A 17,122-nucleotide genomic window follows, 5' to 3' on the forward strand; every position below is an offset into this window, starting at 1 on the left:
CTCCTGACACATGAGCATGGCTGCAGGGTGTCTCATGCTCACTAGATGTCTTCTTCACACCTCTGTGAAATGGAGGGATACATAAATATCACTGTAAATATGCCCAGATCCCCTCACCTCCACAGTCATGTCCCTATAGATAATAGGATTTTGGTACTTACCAGATAAATCCTTTTCTTTGAATCCACAGGGGGCACTGGAGTACTCTTGGGACGTAACAAAGTTTCCCCCTTGGGCGGAAGAGCTGTTTGGTACCTGTAACACTAGATGGCCAAAGCTAGAAGCTGATGCCGCAGAATTATCAAACTTGTAAAAGCGCACAAACGTGTACACTGATGGCCATGTAACTGCACGGCAAGGTTGCGTCGTAGAAGCTCTAAGGCCTGCTGCCCATGACGTTCCCATCGACTAGCATGAAAGTGTACCTGACAAATGGTCAGGTTAATCTATCTGGCCGAGGTCTGTTTGGAAGCTGGCCAACCTATCTTGACTGCATCACACAAAGAACAAAGTGTCCTATATAAGTACTGTTAATGTTCAGGCTACATAAACGCGGAGTGCGCGTACCACATCCAAAGTAGCTGGAGTACCCGAATCTTCTGAAAAACAGGAACTACGATTGGTTGATTGATATGAAAGAAGATACTACCTGTGGTAGAAAAGCGGGATTTGTCCAAAGTTCCGCTCTGTCAGTATGAAATACCAGATATGGTGGCTTGCATGACAAGGCACCCAATTGTGCAACACGCCTTGCCGAAGCTAAGGCTAAGAGAAATACTGTTTTACAAGTTATACTACAGCAGGGGTCGTTCTTTTACCCCGATTTAGCGTGACTGCTGTTTATGGGGTGGCTGTTGAGACCACTTTCAAGACGAGAGGGCATTCCACAGTTGGTTATACCATCCATGTTACGTGCTAGGAAGCCAGTTTCAGCAGCTCATTATCACAGGATTACTGTCAATCAGTGTCCTGGAACTCAGGGCAATTTACAACACTCTGCGTCAGGCAAGTTCACTTGCTCGTGTCTCAGTAATAATTGTAGGGATGTAGTCTCTCAATAACTGTATACAATACAGATATAAAATGATAGACTGGTGCTACCCACTGATCCTAAAACATGTACAAGAAGGGTGAAGAAAGGGGATCAGTTTCTCTGGGTGCACTCTCTCCCAGGACCAACAAGAATTCCTGATATTAGGTCTGTGTCTTTATACTTTTTTTATATATATGTATTGACACTTAATTCATAGTACATACCAATACCCATATGGAACGTATCAACTTTATTAGTATCCCATATGAAGTATTAAGACCCTTAAATAGGCCGTAAACAGTGAAATATAAAAACAATAGAAGATAATTAGACGTGAATCAGAAAAATAGACAAAAAAAAAAGAAAAAAGAAATAATTTATTTTGTCCTGGTGCCAAATAATAAAGAAAATTAAAAACAAAGCCATGAGCCGCCTGTCATTTATTTATATTTTATGTACAGATCGTATTCCACTGCTGTATTCCTCAGAGGAATAAAATTGGGATATATATGTATATTCATTATGATTGGTATAGCAATCCCTAATTAATAATATAATTCTTCATGAACCTGTAACAACCTTATTCTGTTAATATTAACAATACTTGCTCCTGATTATATTTGAGCCTTATATTGTTTAGTGGGGACAAAAATTCCCAATATAGACATTACCTCTGTTTCTATCCTGCCAAAAGTCACAGTTACTTCTAGGTGATACATTTAATATCATTTGATACACAGCAGAATGTTGTAACCGATACAATTGTTACTTTATTAAAACAGAGTATCTTGCTGTGTTATAACTGTACCACCATATCAATGGAGGTCTGCAGTAACTCCTTCCAGATGGGATACAGTTGTGAAAGTTTCTTATCATAGGCAAAAAAACACAGTGGAAGTCTTTCCTCTATACAGTCCTTCATATGTATATATACATGCGTGTAACGTTATTAATTGTAGTATGCAACCTTTTAAACTAATAGCAAAATTGCACGTTGATCATACATAAACCATTCAGAAAGGGATCAGATCTATTTATTATGTGTTTATGTATTATATGCCCCTCAAAAGAGGTAATGCGTCCGTACTCAGCTGATATCAAATTATATCTGTTTTATGCTCATACCAATATTACGTTCCACATCCCTCATGTCTATATAGATTATAGGGCAATTCCAGAGCTATTACATAAGTGTAGTGATAGCATAGGACAATTATATGCTCCTCTGTACTGACAGTACTGGCATTTAGTGTCCTGTAATACACAGCAGGCATGATCCTAGTCTCTGTTACCAGACTCCGCGGACATATGTCAGAAAGCTAGTGCTGTCTGTATTGCGTGCTGCCGCATATCACAGCACCGCACTGCACTGACTGATATCTGTCTCACACTGTTCAGGTTCAGCTGGACAACGCAACAGAAGTCGCATACATCAACAAAAAGGGGATGGACTCAAAGTCGCATGGCCATGCGAGAGGTTGCTTGAATCCTCAATTGGGCCGAACATCACCACATGATATTGTCCTGGAGACAAGCGCACCATCTGATGAATTTGTAGATGAGAGCCGGATCACTATGCGAGAAGATCCAGCTGAAAGGGACCTGAGTGAAATCTTCCGAACTGGAGTGTTTTGAAAGATGCCCCCATCTGTCTTACCAGTCGAATGCACAAATGCACCAAGACTGTCCGTGGTTTGAGCACTGGCAGTACTAGATGATGAATAGCATGTACTTTCTGTTGTGACAGGTAAATGCATTGATCCACCATAATCAGAATCATTCCTAAAACTGAATTCTTTGACACAGGACACAACTTGATTTTTTTTTTTTTAAAGTTGACAATCCATCCGTACTGAACTAGTACACTGTACAACAGTAAGGCATGTTTATGAAGTATTTGTTGAGACGAAGCCTTGATGAGAAGGTCATCTAAGTACAGAATGATTATCACTCCCAGGGATCTGAGATGAACTATCATCACAGACATCACCTTTGTGAATACCCGAGGCGCTTGTCATACTGCAAACTTAAGTACGCCTGATGCGGTGGCCAAATTGGAATGTGTAAGTACGCATCCTTGAGATCCCGCAAAATCATGAATTGCTGCGGTTCCAAACCTGCAATCACTAGTGTTCCCTCTAGGCTGTTTTAGCAGGGCGCCGCGCCCTGCCCGTTTTTTAACAGGCAAAACCCGCCCTGCCCTTTTGCGGCGCCCTGCTATAACAGCCGCCCGCTCCCTGCCCTCCCGGCGTGTATAGATGCCGTGCGCATGCGCGCGGCATCCATTTACGCATTGGGAGAGGGCTGGGGGAAGCCCAGCACCGACGGAGGTGCTGGGCACGCCCCCAACAGTGACGTCGCCGGCCACAGACGCTCTCTATAGTAGCGTCTGTGGGCCGCACCGCCCCCTAAAATGACGGAGGCGTGACCACGCCCCCTAATTTGCGTGGCCACGCCCCCATTTTGGGCGCGCGCACACGTGTGCCCCCGCTGAGTCCGGCGCCCTGCCCCAGTTCACTCCTAGAGTGAACACTAAATCACTGACCGTAGGGATTCCATCTTGAATGTGTAGTAAGTGACGTACCGATTGAACCCCTTTAGGTTCCATATCTGTGTGACTGAGCCATCCGGATTTGGTACTACAAAAAGATTGGAATAAAACCCTTGACCTTGTTGGTGTACTGGAACCTGAACCAAAACTGTTGAATGTACGAGAGACTGAATAGCCGTCTGCAGACCTGCTCACTTGTCTGCTGACACAGGCAGACCTGTCTTGAAAAACTGCATCGGTGATAGACAGTCAAACTCATTGAAACCTCTTAAAACAAAACTGCGGATCCACCCATCTGTGATGTCTGAAACTACGCGAAGGGAAACTTCTGAAGGTGTGTTCCCACAACTGAAGAGCCGAGATGGGCTGGAAGCCCGTCATGCCACTGGCTTGAGTCCTGACGACGGTTAGTGGTTTGCTGAAAACCACATCCCTCTGCATGGTTGGCAGGTAAACAGAACCCCCCCTCATTTACTGAGAATTCCATTTGTCCAATTCAGGACCATATAACATCAGTAGAAGGCAACGCCTCTATTCCTCATTTTGATTCTGCCCCGGCCTGTCAAGAACGCAACCACAGCAGCTGTTGGGCTGCAAGCCGAGAACAAACTTGTCCAACGTACAACGAAGCCGCACCTAAATACTCAACCAATACACAAATGTGATCGGTAAGAAACATAAGCTGGTCTGAGGAAAACCCCTGTTGTAGGCCTAACCTGAGCTGTTTCGCCCATGCAACTACAGCCTTGTTAACCTAAACTCCAACTCAAACAGGTGTAAGCATCACCCCTGTTGCTGTATACATGGACTTTAGCATGGCCTCCAGCTTACTCTCCGAGGGGTCTTTAAGCGTAGCTGCACCTGGGACTGGAATAGTCAATTTTAGTGAAAGTTTAGGAACTGAAGACTCCACCGATGGCGATTTAGTTGTCATAGCCTGTGGGAAAACAACAGGACACCCCATTCTGCTCTCCCTGTATACTAATAATAAAAGGACACCATAGGCTGCTCCCTATGCAAAAAAATAATAATAATAGGACACAACAGGCTGTTCCCAATTAATAATAATAACAACAACAACAACAACAACAACAACAGGACACCACAAGCCGCTCCCTTTTGTATTATTATAATAATAATAATAATAATAATAACAGGACATCACAGGCTGCTCCCCCTGTTTACTAACAATAACAGGACACCACAGCCTGCTTCCCCTGTATAATAATAATGACAGGACATTATTATAATAATAATAATAATAATAATAATAATAATAATATGGATACCACAGGCATCTCCTCCTATATAATAATATTATTATTATTAGTAGTAGTACTAGTATTATTATTATCAACAACAACAACAACAACAAGAACAAATGCACACCAGAGGTTACTCCCCCTGTATAATAATAATAATAATAATAATAATAATAATGCTTCCCCTGTATAATAATAACAGGACACCACAGGCTGCTCATCCTGTATAAAAACAGGATACCACAGGCTGCTCCTACTGTACAATAATAATAACAGGACACCACAGGCTGCTCCCCCTGTATTATAATAATAATAATAATAATAATAATAATAATAATAATCAGACACCACTGGCTGCTCCCCCTGTATAATAATAATAATAATAATAACTGTACACAACAGGCTGCTCCTCCTGTATAATAATAACAATAACAAGACGCCACAGGCTGATCCTTCTATATTATAATAACAACAACAACAACAACAACAACAACAGGACACCACAGGCTGCTCCTCCCGTCTATTATGACAACACAAGATGTTACCCCTGTATATTATAACACAGGCCACTCCCCTGTATACTATGACAGCACAGGATGCTACCCCTGTATACTTTGACAACACAGGCCGCTCCCCGTGTACAGCACAATGCCACAGGACACAACACCTGCAATGTCCCGCGTATAGAATTACGGTAACGGCGGGGTCTGCGCCACATGTATTACGGTAACGGCGGGGTATGCACCACCTGTAGTATGGTAATGGTGGCGTCTCCTCCACCTATATTACGGTAACGGCACGATCTGCGCCACCTGTATTATGGTAACGGCGGGGTCTGCGCCACCTGTATTACGGTAACGGCGGGGTCTGCGCCACCTGTATTGCGGTAACGGCGGGGTCTGCTCCACCTGTATTACAGTAATAGGACACTAGAGTGTCAGCCACCTGTACAGGGATAATGCAGCACCAGAGGCTGCTCCAGCTGCACTATAACAAGGCACCAGAGGCTGCTCCCCCTGTAGTACAGAACCTGACACCAGAGCTGCTCAGCCTATAGAATAATAATAATAATATCATTACCTGCTGCCAGACACAGCAATGGCTGCTCTCTGCTCCTGCTGCCTTGTGGGAATGATAGAAGAAGGCGGAGCTCAGACCAGGGGAAAATGGCCGCCGCTCCTGACGTCACTACACGGCCAGGGAACCTATTGCTGCTGCCGGAGTGGTCTACAAGAAAATGGCCGCCGGCCTCCTGCACTGAGGACATGTATGGCAATAGTAAATACAGAGGGCGAGGCTGTGGGCGGGGTGTAGTAGGGGAGGGGCCAGTAACCAGGAAGCAGCCTGTGCCAATCATTCCCTACTTGCTGGCTGTGCGTTCCACTTTACTTCCGGAGGAAGATCAGGTAATGGCGTCTTACTATACAGTGGGAGCAGCCTGTGGTGCCCTGATATTATTATTATACAGGGGGAGCAGCCTGTAGTGTCCTGTCATTATTATTATACGGGAGGGGGGGGAGGGTGCAGCCTGTGGTGTCCTGTCATTATTATTATACAGGTGGAGCAGCCTGTGGTGTCCTGTAGTAGTAGTTGTTATTATTATTATACAGAACAAACAGCCTGTTATTATTATTATTATTATTATTATTATTATTATTATTATAATACAGGCGGAGCAGCCTGTGGTGTCCTGTTATTATTTGGAAGGAATAGCCTGTGGTGTCTTTTTATTATTGTTATTATTATTATAATACAGGGGGAGCAGCCTTTGGTGTCCTGTTATTATAATACAGGAGTAGCAGCCTGTGGGTCCTGTTATGATTATAAAGGGGGAGTAGCCTGTGGTGTCCTGTTAATAAAGACATATGTTATTATTTTATACTGGGGTGCAGCCTTTTGTGTCGTTGTTATTATTATTATTAATTTTATTATATGTAATTGTGGGGATTGAAAATATTGCTCAAATTTTAGGATATATTAAGGCAGAGACCATAATATCCCTGGCATGTGTAACAGATGATAATTGGAGCAGTATGAAGAAAATGTATATCACACTCCTGGGACTGTCACAGTGACATCACTTATATCTATAGTAATAATACAGGGACATGATTGGGCAGGTAAGGGGGACCTGGGAGTGTCACAGTGACCTCACTAATATCTATAGTAATAATACAAGGACATGATTGGGCAGGTAAGGGGGACCTGGGAGTGTCACAGTGACAAGAGAAAGAACGTAGACTTCTTTGTGGGTGCACTCTTGTGAAGAAATAATGAGATATTCTCAAAGAATAAAACCTAACTTTTGTTACAAATGATTAACAATTTATACAATCTCCTGAGAACAAATAATGTCTCTTGCCGCCTTTCCCTTGCCTGTCTCCTGCCACCTTTCCACTGCCTGTCTCCTGTCGCCTTTCCCCTGCCTGTCTCCTGCCGCCTTTGCCTTGCCTGTCTCCTGCCGCCTTTGCCTTGCCTGTCTCCTGGCGCCTTTCCCATGCCTGTCTCCTGCTGCCTTTCCCTTGCCTGTCTCCTGTCGCCTTTCCCCTGCCTGTCTCCTGCTGCCTTTCCCCTGCCTGTCTCCTACCGCCTTTCCCTTGCCTGTCTCCTGCCACCTTTCCCTTGCCTGTCTCCTGCCGCCTTTTCCTTGCCTGTCTCCTGCAGCCTTTCCCCTGCCTGTCTCCTGCCACCTTTTCCCTGCCTGTCACCTGTAACCTTTTCCCTGCCTGTCGCATGCAACCTTTCCCCTACCTGTCTCCTGCCACCTTTCCTCTGCCTGTCGCATGCAACCTTTTTCCTGCCTGTTGCCTGCAACCTTTCCCTTGCCTGTCTCCTGCAACCTTTCCCTTGCCTGTCTCCTGCCACCTTTCCGCTGCCTGTCTCCTGCTGCCTTTCCCCTACCTGTCTCCTGCCGCCTTTCCCCTGCCTGTCTCCTGCCTGTCTCCTGCCACCTTTCCCTTGCCTGTCTCCTGCAACCTTTCCCCTGCCTGTCTCCTGCAACCTTTCCCCTGCCTGTCTCCTGCAACCTTTCCCCTGTCTGTCTCCTGCTGCCTTCCCCCTGCCTGTCTCCTGCAATCTTTCCACTGCCTGTCTCCTGCCACCTTTCCCTTGCCTGTCTCCTGCCACCTTTCCCTTGCCTGTCTCCTGCAACCTTTCCTTGCCTGTCTCCTGTCGCCTCTGCTACACCATCGGCTGGATGTGTGAAACCTGAGGTCACGGAGACTGTACGCCGCAGCTCCATGAATGAGGTCATGAGATTTCCCTCAAGAGACCCTGTCCCTTCACAACCAATTCTCACCCTTACACCACTTCATGGCTGCAGCCATACTCGTCTGACAACTCAGGACACATAGAGCACATGCTCCGTACGGGTCCTGCACATGAGCGGTATACCGAACATCAGTTCATTGTGACTCCACCCACAATAGCGCTACAATCTAGATCAGGCCCACTATGCAGTACAGCCTTATGGGGCTGGGTCACAGGAACCTCGGAGACGATGACCAGGACTCTATGGCTGTGAGGAAATAGGAGACTTAATGGCCACTCTATTCCATATTTACTATGTTCCATGTGCAATATGTTTTATGTATTATATTTATTCCAAGGAACTCCAGCTGTGGGGAACGGAGTCTTTATTACATATCACACATTCTGTATTCTTTCTGATTCACTGAGGATGGACAAGGACAGGAGTCACAGGACTGAGAGTATAGTAGAAATCACCCTGGAGATCATCTACCTGCTGACTGGGCAGGTGAGTGGATCTGGGAGCGTCACAGTGACCTTATATCTATAGTAATAATACAGGGATATGACTGGGCAGGTGAGTGGATCTGGGAGCGTCACAGTGACCTTATATCTATAGTAATAATACAGGGATATGACTGGGGTGGTGAGTGGATCTGGGAGCGTAACAGTGACCTTATATCTATAGTAATAATACAGGGACATGACTGGGGTGGTGAGTGGATCTGGGAGCATAACAGTGACCTTATATCTATAGTAACAATACAGAGATATGACTGGGGAGGTGAGAAGATCTGGGAGTGTCACAGTGACATTACTTACATCTATAGTAATAATACAGGGACATGACTGGGGAGGTGATAGGATCTGGGAGCATCACTGTGACCTTATATCTATAGTAATAATACAGAGACATGACTGGGGAGGTGATAGGATCTGGGAGCATCACTGTGACCTTATATCTATAGTAATAATACAGAGACATGACTGGGGAGGTGAGGGAATCTGGGAGCATCACTGTGGCATCACTTATATCTAAATTAATAATACAAGGACATAACTAGGGAGGTGTGGCGGATCTGGGAGTGTCACAGTGATGTTACTTATATCTATTAGTCGTGAGCGGGTTCGGTTTTACTCGGTTTTACTCGGTTCTCAAAACGGCATCTTATTGGCTATCCAAAACACGTGACATCCGTGAGACAATAAGATGCCGTTTTGAGAACCGAGTAAAACCGAACCCGCTCATCACTAATATCTATAGTAATAAAACAGGGACATGATTGGGGAGGTGAGGGTATCTGGGTGCGTCACTGTGACATCACTAATATCTATAGTCATAATACAGGGATATGACTGGGGAGGTGAGGGAATCGGAGCATCACCGTGAGGTAACATATCTATAGTAATAATACAGGGATGTCACTGGGGAGGTGAGGGGGTCTTAGAGCATCACAGTGACATCACTTATGTCTATAGTAATAATACAGGGACATGACTGGGGAGGCGAGGGGATTTTGAAGAGTTACTGATAAGTTACTTATATCTATATTAATAATACAGGGACTTGACTGTGGAAGTGAGGAGATCTGGGATCGTCACAGTGACATCACTTATATCAATAGTAATAATACGGAGTCATGACTGGGGAGGTGAGGGTATCTGGGAACGTCACAGTGACATCACATATCTATAGTAATAATACAGAGACATGAGTGGGGAGGTGAGGAGATTTGGGAGTGTCACAGTGGCATCACTTAGTAATAATACTAAGTGGCATCACTATAGTAATAATACAGGGACGTGACTGGGGAGGTATGGGGATCTGGGAGCAGAATAGTGATGTCACTTATATCTGTAGTAATTATATAGGGACATAACTGGGGAGGCAAAGGGATCTGGGAGTGTCACAGCGTCATCGCTTATATCTATAGAAACAATACAAGGATATGACTGGTGAGGTAAGGGGATCTGGGAGTGTCATAGTGACATCACTTATATCTTTAGTAATAATACAGTGACATGACTAGGGAGGTGAATGGATTTGGGAGAATCACTTAGACGTCACATTTATCTATAGCAATAATACAGTGACATGACTGGGGAGGTGAGGGGATTTGGGAGTGTCACATTGATGTCACTTTTGTCTATAGTAATAATACAGGGACATGACTGGGAATGTGAGGGAATCTGGGAGTGTCACAGTGACATCACTTATATCTATAGTAATAATTCAGGGACATGACTGGGGAGGTGAGGTGATCTGAGAGTGTTACAGTGACATCACTTTTATCTATAGTAATAATACAGAGACATGACTGGGGAGATGAGGAAATTGGAGCGTCATAGTGAGGTCACTTATATATATAGTAATAATACAGGGACATGACTGAGGAGGTAAGGGGATCTGGGAGTGAAACAGTGGTGTCACATATCTATATGTTAGGGTCTCCTGCCCTGTGCTGCCACGTCATCATGGCAACAGGGAGACAAGTGCTAGTGGAGTAACCTGAGCGCAGCTGATACTCCGGTTCGGGTCTTTTGCTGTGCAGTGGTTATAGGCTCTGTGCACGGCAGGGGATCCGGTGCTGGTTTTTGTGCTCACAGTCTGTGAGGTCTGAGTGGGGCGTGGACAGCACCTACTTTATAAGGCCTCTTCTCAGGGTAAGCAGATGCTGCTGAATCTTTGTTGGTTAGTCAGTTCATGAAAGTTAGCCAGTACTGTGTAGCTTTGTATTTGTTTGTTGCTTACTGCAAATAGGCCTGGGGATTTGGTATTACACTCTGCCAATCCAGACCTAGCAGTAAGACTGGAGTCAGTCGTGTAGCTTGCTGGTGTTCTGTTACCACTCTGTGAACTTAGCAAGTTTGCGGCTGTATTCTAAGACTTGCCTGTCTAATCCTGTCTCACTGTGCTAGGTGTCAGGGGTCAGTTTAGTGGCAGTAAGCTAAAACCTGTGCACTGCAAGTGAGAAATAGGATTGTGGAGACTCTCCTTGTGTCTATCATTCCATCTCTGACCAAGGAGTTTACTGCCACACCCGTTGGTAACCCTTTAGGGTTTTGCTGTTGCCCTTAGCAACAGCATTTCGGGTTCTCTACGTATTAAAACACAACATCTTGCTTTTTCCATCTGTGCAGTTCTAATACAAGGGAGATACCCAGTTCCTTAGCCTCTGGGCTTCTCTGTTCACTTTGTGTGTATTTTGTTACCCTATTACCTCCTGTGTACGTTATGTCATATTCCCCAGTTTGTCTGTAAGTCCATTTGTTTTGCATAACAGTTCAAACACCAGTACATTCCTGCAGACACTGGAGTGCATAACAGTTCTGACACCAGTACTTTCCTGCAGGCACTGGTGTGCATAACATATTCAGCAGCCAAATACTCCTGTTGAAATTTTGTGGGAATATGGAGCATACCCCTCAAAATACGTTGCAACAAGTGGTCGATCAGGTGCAGGTCCTGACTCGACAATTTAATGATTTGTCCATTAAAATGCACACCTCCCAGGCTGCTGGCGGAGCTCCCGCAGCAGCAGCACCTGCAGGGGTTAAGGAGCCGAAAGTAAATCTCCCGGATCGTTTTTCTGGAGATCGCTCGCAGTTCTTTTCTTTCAAGGAGAGCTGCAAGCTATACTTCCGGCTTAGGCCTCAGTCTTCTGGGTCGGAGATTCAGCGGGTGGGCATAGTGATTTCCTTGCTACAAGGAGACCCACAGGTCTGGGCATATGGGTTGCAGCCTGACTGTCCGTCGCTTAAAAGTGTTGATGCTTTTTTTACGGCACTGGGCTTGTTGTATGATGACCCTGACAAGACGGCCTCAGCCGAGGCTCAGATTTCGATCCTTAAGCAAGGGCGAAGGCCAGTTGAGGTTTACTGTACGGAGTTTCGGAGGTTGGCCCATGATACCCAGTGGAATGACCCAGCCCTGAGACACCAGTACCGGAGAGGTCTTTCTAACCAGATAAAGGACCAACTGGTACAATATCCCTTGCCTGATAGCTTGGATCAGCTCATGCAGTTATCCATCCGGGTGGATAGACGGCTGAGAGAGCGTAGGCTTGAAAGGGAGACTGAGATTTCCTTCCTTCCCAAGGGAACCTCAGACTCTGAGGAATTTTCTGAGGAGCCTATGCAGATTGGGGCTACCCGCCTCTCCTCGCGTGAGAAGACGCGGAGGAGACAGCAGGGGTTGTGTTTGTACTGTGGGAATAAAGGTCATGTGGTAGTATCATGCCCAGAAAAGCCGGAAAACTTCAGGGCCTGAGGGTGATGGGAAATATCCTGTCAGGCCAGAAGTCAGAATTTCCCAAGAAGACTTTTATCATTCCGGTGACCTTGAAGATCCTCGGTCAAACTGTCAAGACTGAGGCCTTTGTGGACAGTGGGGCCGACGGGGTTTTTATGGACCGCCAATTCGCCCTGAAACACTCTGTTCCCTTAGTACCATTGGCATCGGAAATTGAGATTTGTGGGTTAAACGGGGAACCATTATCCCAAGGTAAAATTACCTCTTGCACTAGCCAGATTTCTTTGTTTATTGGAGCCACACACTCTGAAAAATTGTGCTTTTATGTGACTGTCTGTACTTTTGCCCCATTGGTGTTGGGGTTACCCTGGTTAAGGGCCCACAATCCTCAATTTGACTGGGTCTCTGGGGAGATTCTTAGTTGGGGTACTGATTGTTTCAGGAGTTGCTTGAGCCTTCCAGTCAGGCTCTCGCAGCTAAGTTTGCCAGGATTGCCAGGGTGTTATGCAGATTTTGCGGACGTGTTCTCCAAAAAAGTTGCAGAGGTACTACCTCCCCATCGCCCCTATGACTGTGCCATTGATTTGTTGCCAAATGCTAAGCTTCCCAAGAGCAGGTTGTACTCCCTGTCACGTCCTGAGACTCAGGCTATGGCAGAGTACATTCAGGAGAACTTGGCTAAGGGATTTATCAGACCTTCACAGTCTCCAGTTGGGTCGGGGTTCTTTTTCGTGGGTAAAAAGGACGGTTCGTTGCGACCCTGCATCGACTTCAGAGAATTGAACCGTATCACGATTAAAAACTCATACCCACTGCCTCTCATTTCGGTCTTGTTTGACCAGCTTCGTACTGCCACCATTTTTTCTAAGATTGACCTACGCGGTGCGTACAATCTAATCCGAATAAGAGAGGGGGATGAATGGAAGACTGCCTTTAATACCCACTCAGGGCATTATGAATATTTGGTGATGCCTTTTGGGCTCTGTAATGCCCCGGCAGTCTTCCAGGATTTCATGAATGATGTGCTCAGGGAATATTTGGATAGATTCTTAGTTGTATACTTAGATGACATCCTAATCTTCTCCCATTCCCTGGAGGAACATCGGAAGCATGTACGCTTAGTCCTCCAGAAACTCAGAGACCACCGGCTTGGGGCGAAGCTGGAGAAGTGCGAATTTGAAGTTCAGCAAATCGCATTTCTAGGATATATTATCTCCCCAGAAGGTTTCCAAATGGAGGGTTCCAAGGTACAGGCAGTCCTGGATTGGGTGCAGCCCACTAGTTTGAAGGCGCTTCAGCGTTTCCTGGGCTTTGCAAATTTTTATAGACGATTTATCGCTGGATTTTCGTCTATAGTGGCGCCCTTGGTGGCACTCACTAAGAAAGGGGCGGATGTTGCTCACTGGTCTTGTGAGGCTAAAGCGGCTTTTGCCCGTCTCAAAAGGGCATTTGTTTCGGCCAAGGTGCTGCGACACCCAGATCCAGAGCGTCCTTTTGTGGTGGAGGTGGATGCCTCTGAGATGGGTATTGGGGCAGTGCTTTCTCAGATGGGAGTGTCTGATAATCGCCTTCATCCCTGTGCTTACTTTTCCCGTAAATTTTCGCCTGCCGAGATGAATTATGACGTGGGTAACCGGGAATTGTTGGCTATTAAGGATGCACTCGAGGAGTGGAGACACTGGCTTGAGGGGGCTAAGTTTGTGGTCTCAATTCTCACTGACCATAAGAATCTGGCATATTTAGAGTCAGCGAAGCGTCTCAATGCCAGGCAGGCACGATGGGCTTTGTTTTTTGCTCGCTTTAATTTTTTGATAACATATCGCCCTGGGTCAAAAAACATCAAGGCTGATGCGCTCTCGCGGAGTTTTGCTCCAATCCAGGAGACCACCGAGGAGCCGTTGCCCATTGTTTCCCCATCATGTATTAAAGTGGGCATTACCCAGGACCTATTATCATTAGTCCTTAGAGCACAGGAGCAGGCTCCTCCAGACCTTCCGGTAGGTCTTTTGTTTGTGCCTCCTAGGTTAAGACAGCGAGTGTTCCTGGAATTCCATGCCAAGAAGTCGGCAGGTCACCCGGGTATTGCCAGAACTCGGGAGTTGCTATCTAGGGCGGTGTGGTGGCCCTCGGTGGCTAAGGATGTGGATCAGTGGGTTCGGGCATGTGACATCTGTGCCCGAAATAAGACTCCTAGAGGGGTTCCTGTTGGGCCATTACATCCACTCTCTATCCCATCTAAGCCATGGACCCACATTTCAATGGATTTTGTGGTGGACTTGCCCAAATCCTCGGGGATGACAGCCATCTGGGTTGTCGTTGACAGGTTTTCGAAGATGGCGCACTTCGTTCCACTGGTTGGGCTGCCATCAGCCAGACGCCTGTCTGAATTATTTATGCTGCATGTTGTGCGTCTCCACGGGTTGCCACTTGATGTGGTCTCTGACCGCGGATCCCAGTTTGTGGCCAAATTCTGGAGGGCATTTTGTTCCGATCTCCAGATTTCTGTCAGCTTGTCGTCTGGCTACCATCCGCAGTCTAATGGGCAGACTGAAAGGGTGAACCAGTCCTTGGAGCAGTTCCTCAGGTGTTATGTCTCCAAGTGTCAGACTGACTGGGTTGCTCATCTGTCCATGGCGGAGTTTGCCTATAACAACGCGGCTCACTCTGCTACAGGGATCTCTCCCTTCCTTTGTGTGTATGGGCATCATCCTAAGGCCAATTCTTTTGACCCCCTGGACTCCACGCCTGGTGGTTCCTCTGTGGTTTCGGTCCTTAGAGGTATTTGGCGGAAAGTGAAGAAAGCCCTTGTGTCTGTGTCATTAGTGACAAAAAGGGTTTTTGATAAGCGGAAAAGACCCTGCAGCTTCAAATTAGGAGACTTCGTCTGGTTGTCTACCAAGAATTTGAAGTTGAGACAGCCATCTCATAAGTTAGGGCCCCGGTTCATCGGCCCTTATAAGATCACCAGGGTTATCAATCCGGTGGCATTTCAGTTAGATCTGCCCCGTTCTTTGGGTATCAATAAAACATTTCATTGTTCCCTTTTAAAACGGGCGATTAGTAATCCTTCTTCCAGTGGAAGACCTTCCTCTCTTCTGATACGTGGCCAGAGGGAGTTTGTTGTTGAAAGGATTCTTGACTCCAAGGTGGTTCGGGGTCGGCTGTCATTTTTGGTGCACTGGAAGGGGTATGGCCCGGAGGAGCGGTCGTGGGTGCGCAGTTGTGATCTTCATGCCCCCAGACTGATACGCTCTTTCTTCTCGCAGTTCCCCGATAAACCCGGAGGTAGGGGTTCTTTGACCCCTCGTCAGAGGGGGGGTACTGTTAGGGTCTCCTGCCCTGTGCTGCCACGTCATCATGGCAACAGGGAGACAAGTGCTAGTGGAGTAACCTGAGCGCAGCTGATACTCCGGTTCGGGTCTTTTGCTGTGCAGTGGTTATAGGCTCTGTGCACGGCAGGGGATCCGGTGCTGGTTTTTGTGCTCACAGTCTGTGAGGTCTGAGTGGGGCGTGGACAGCACCTACTTTATAAGGCCTCTTCTCAGGGTAAGCAGATGCTGCTGAATCTTTGTTGGTTAGTCAGTTCATGAAAGTTAGCCAGTACTGTGTAGCTTTGTATTTGTTTGTTGCTTACTGCAAATAGGCCTGGGGATTTGGTATTACACTCTGCCAATCCAGACCTAGCAGTAAGACTGGAGTCAGTCGTGTAGCTTGCTGGTGTTCTGTTACCACTCTGTGAACTTAGCAAGTTTGCGGCTGTATTCTAAGACTTGCCTGTCTAATCCTGTCTCACTGTGCTAGGTGTCAGGGGTCAGTTTAGTGGCAGTAAGCTAAAACCTGTGCACTGCAAGTGAGAAATAGGATTGTGGAGACTCTCCTTGTGTCTATCATTCCATCTCTGACCAAGGAGTTTACTGCCACACCCGTTGGTAACCCTTTAGGGTTTTGCTGTTGCCCTTAGCAACAGCATTTCGGGTTCTCTACGTATTAAAACACAACATCTTGCTTTTTCCATCTGTGCAGTTCTAATACAAGGGAGATACCCAGTTCCTTAGCCTCTGGGCTTCTCTGTTCACTTTGTGTGTATTTTGTTACCCTATTACCTCCTGTGTACGTTATGTCATATTCCCCAGTTTGTCTGTAAGTCCATTTGTTTTGCATAACAGTTCAAACACCAGTACATTCCTGCAGACACTGGAGTGCATAACAGTTCTGACACCAGTACTTTCCTGCAGGCACTGGTGTGCATAACACTATAGTAGTAATACAGGGACATGACTGGGCAGGTGAGGGGATCTGGGAGCGTCACAGTGACATCACATACCTATAGTAATAATACAGGGACATAACTGTGGAGGTGAGGGAATCTGGGAGTGTCACAGTGACGTCACTTATTTCTATAGTAATAATACAGGGACATGACTGGGGAGGTGAAGGGATCTGAGAGTGTATATATTGATATATGATGTCTCCACCATTACACAGGATTACACAATAGTGAAGAAGACATCCAATGAGTATGAGACACCAAGCAGCCATCCCCGTGTATCAGGAGGACTGAGTAGAACCCAGAGCTCAATCACGGTGCCTCCACCTCACTCACTGACACATGAGAGACACAATGACAAGAAGATCCTGGTACTCACCAACAGAATCATTCAGTTGCTGACTGGAGAGGTGACTGCTGGGAATGGGGCATTATACAGTAACACCAGGGGATGTATCTGGGTGATGACTGGAGAGGTGACTGCTGGGAATGGGGCATTATACAGTAA

At 46.3% G+C, this 17,122-nt stretch overlaps 1 protein-coding gene and 1 pseudogene across 1 annotated transcript in view; one reads left to right on the forward strand and one right to left on the reverse strand.

The window, feature by feature from the left end:
* LOC134984282 (gastrula zinc finger protein XlCGF26.1-like) overlaps positions 1-5,975 on the reverse strand; it is a 265,738-nt pseudogene extending 259,763 nt beyond the window's left edge.
* Positions 1-17,122, forward strand: part of LOC134984283 (zinc finger protein 271-like) — a 162,797-nt gene that overhangs the window by 109,286 nt on the left and 36,389 nt on the right. The window lies entirely within an intron of this gene.

This window comes from Pseudophryne corroboree (assembly GCF_028390025.1).
Source record: "Pseudophryne corroboree isolate aPseCor3 chromosome 3 unlocalized genomic scaffold, aPseCor3.hap2 SUPER_3_unloc_47, whole genome shotgun sequence".
Classification (NCBI taxonomy): domain Eukaryota; kingdom Metazoa; phylum Chordata; class Amphibia; order Anura; family Myobatrachidae; genus Pseudophryne; species Pseudophryne corroboree.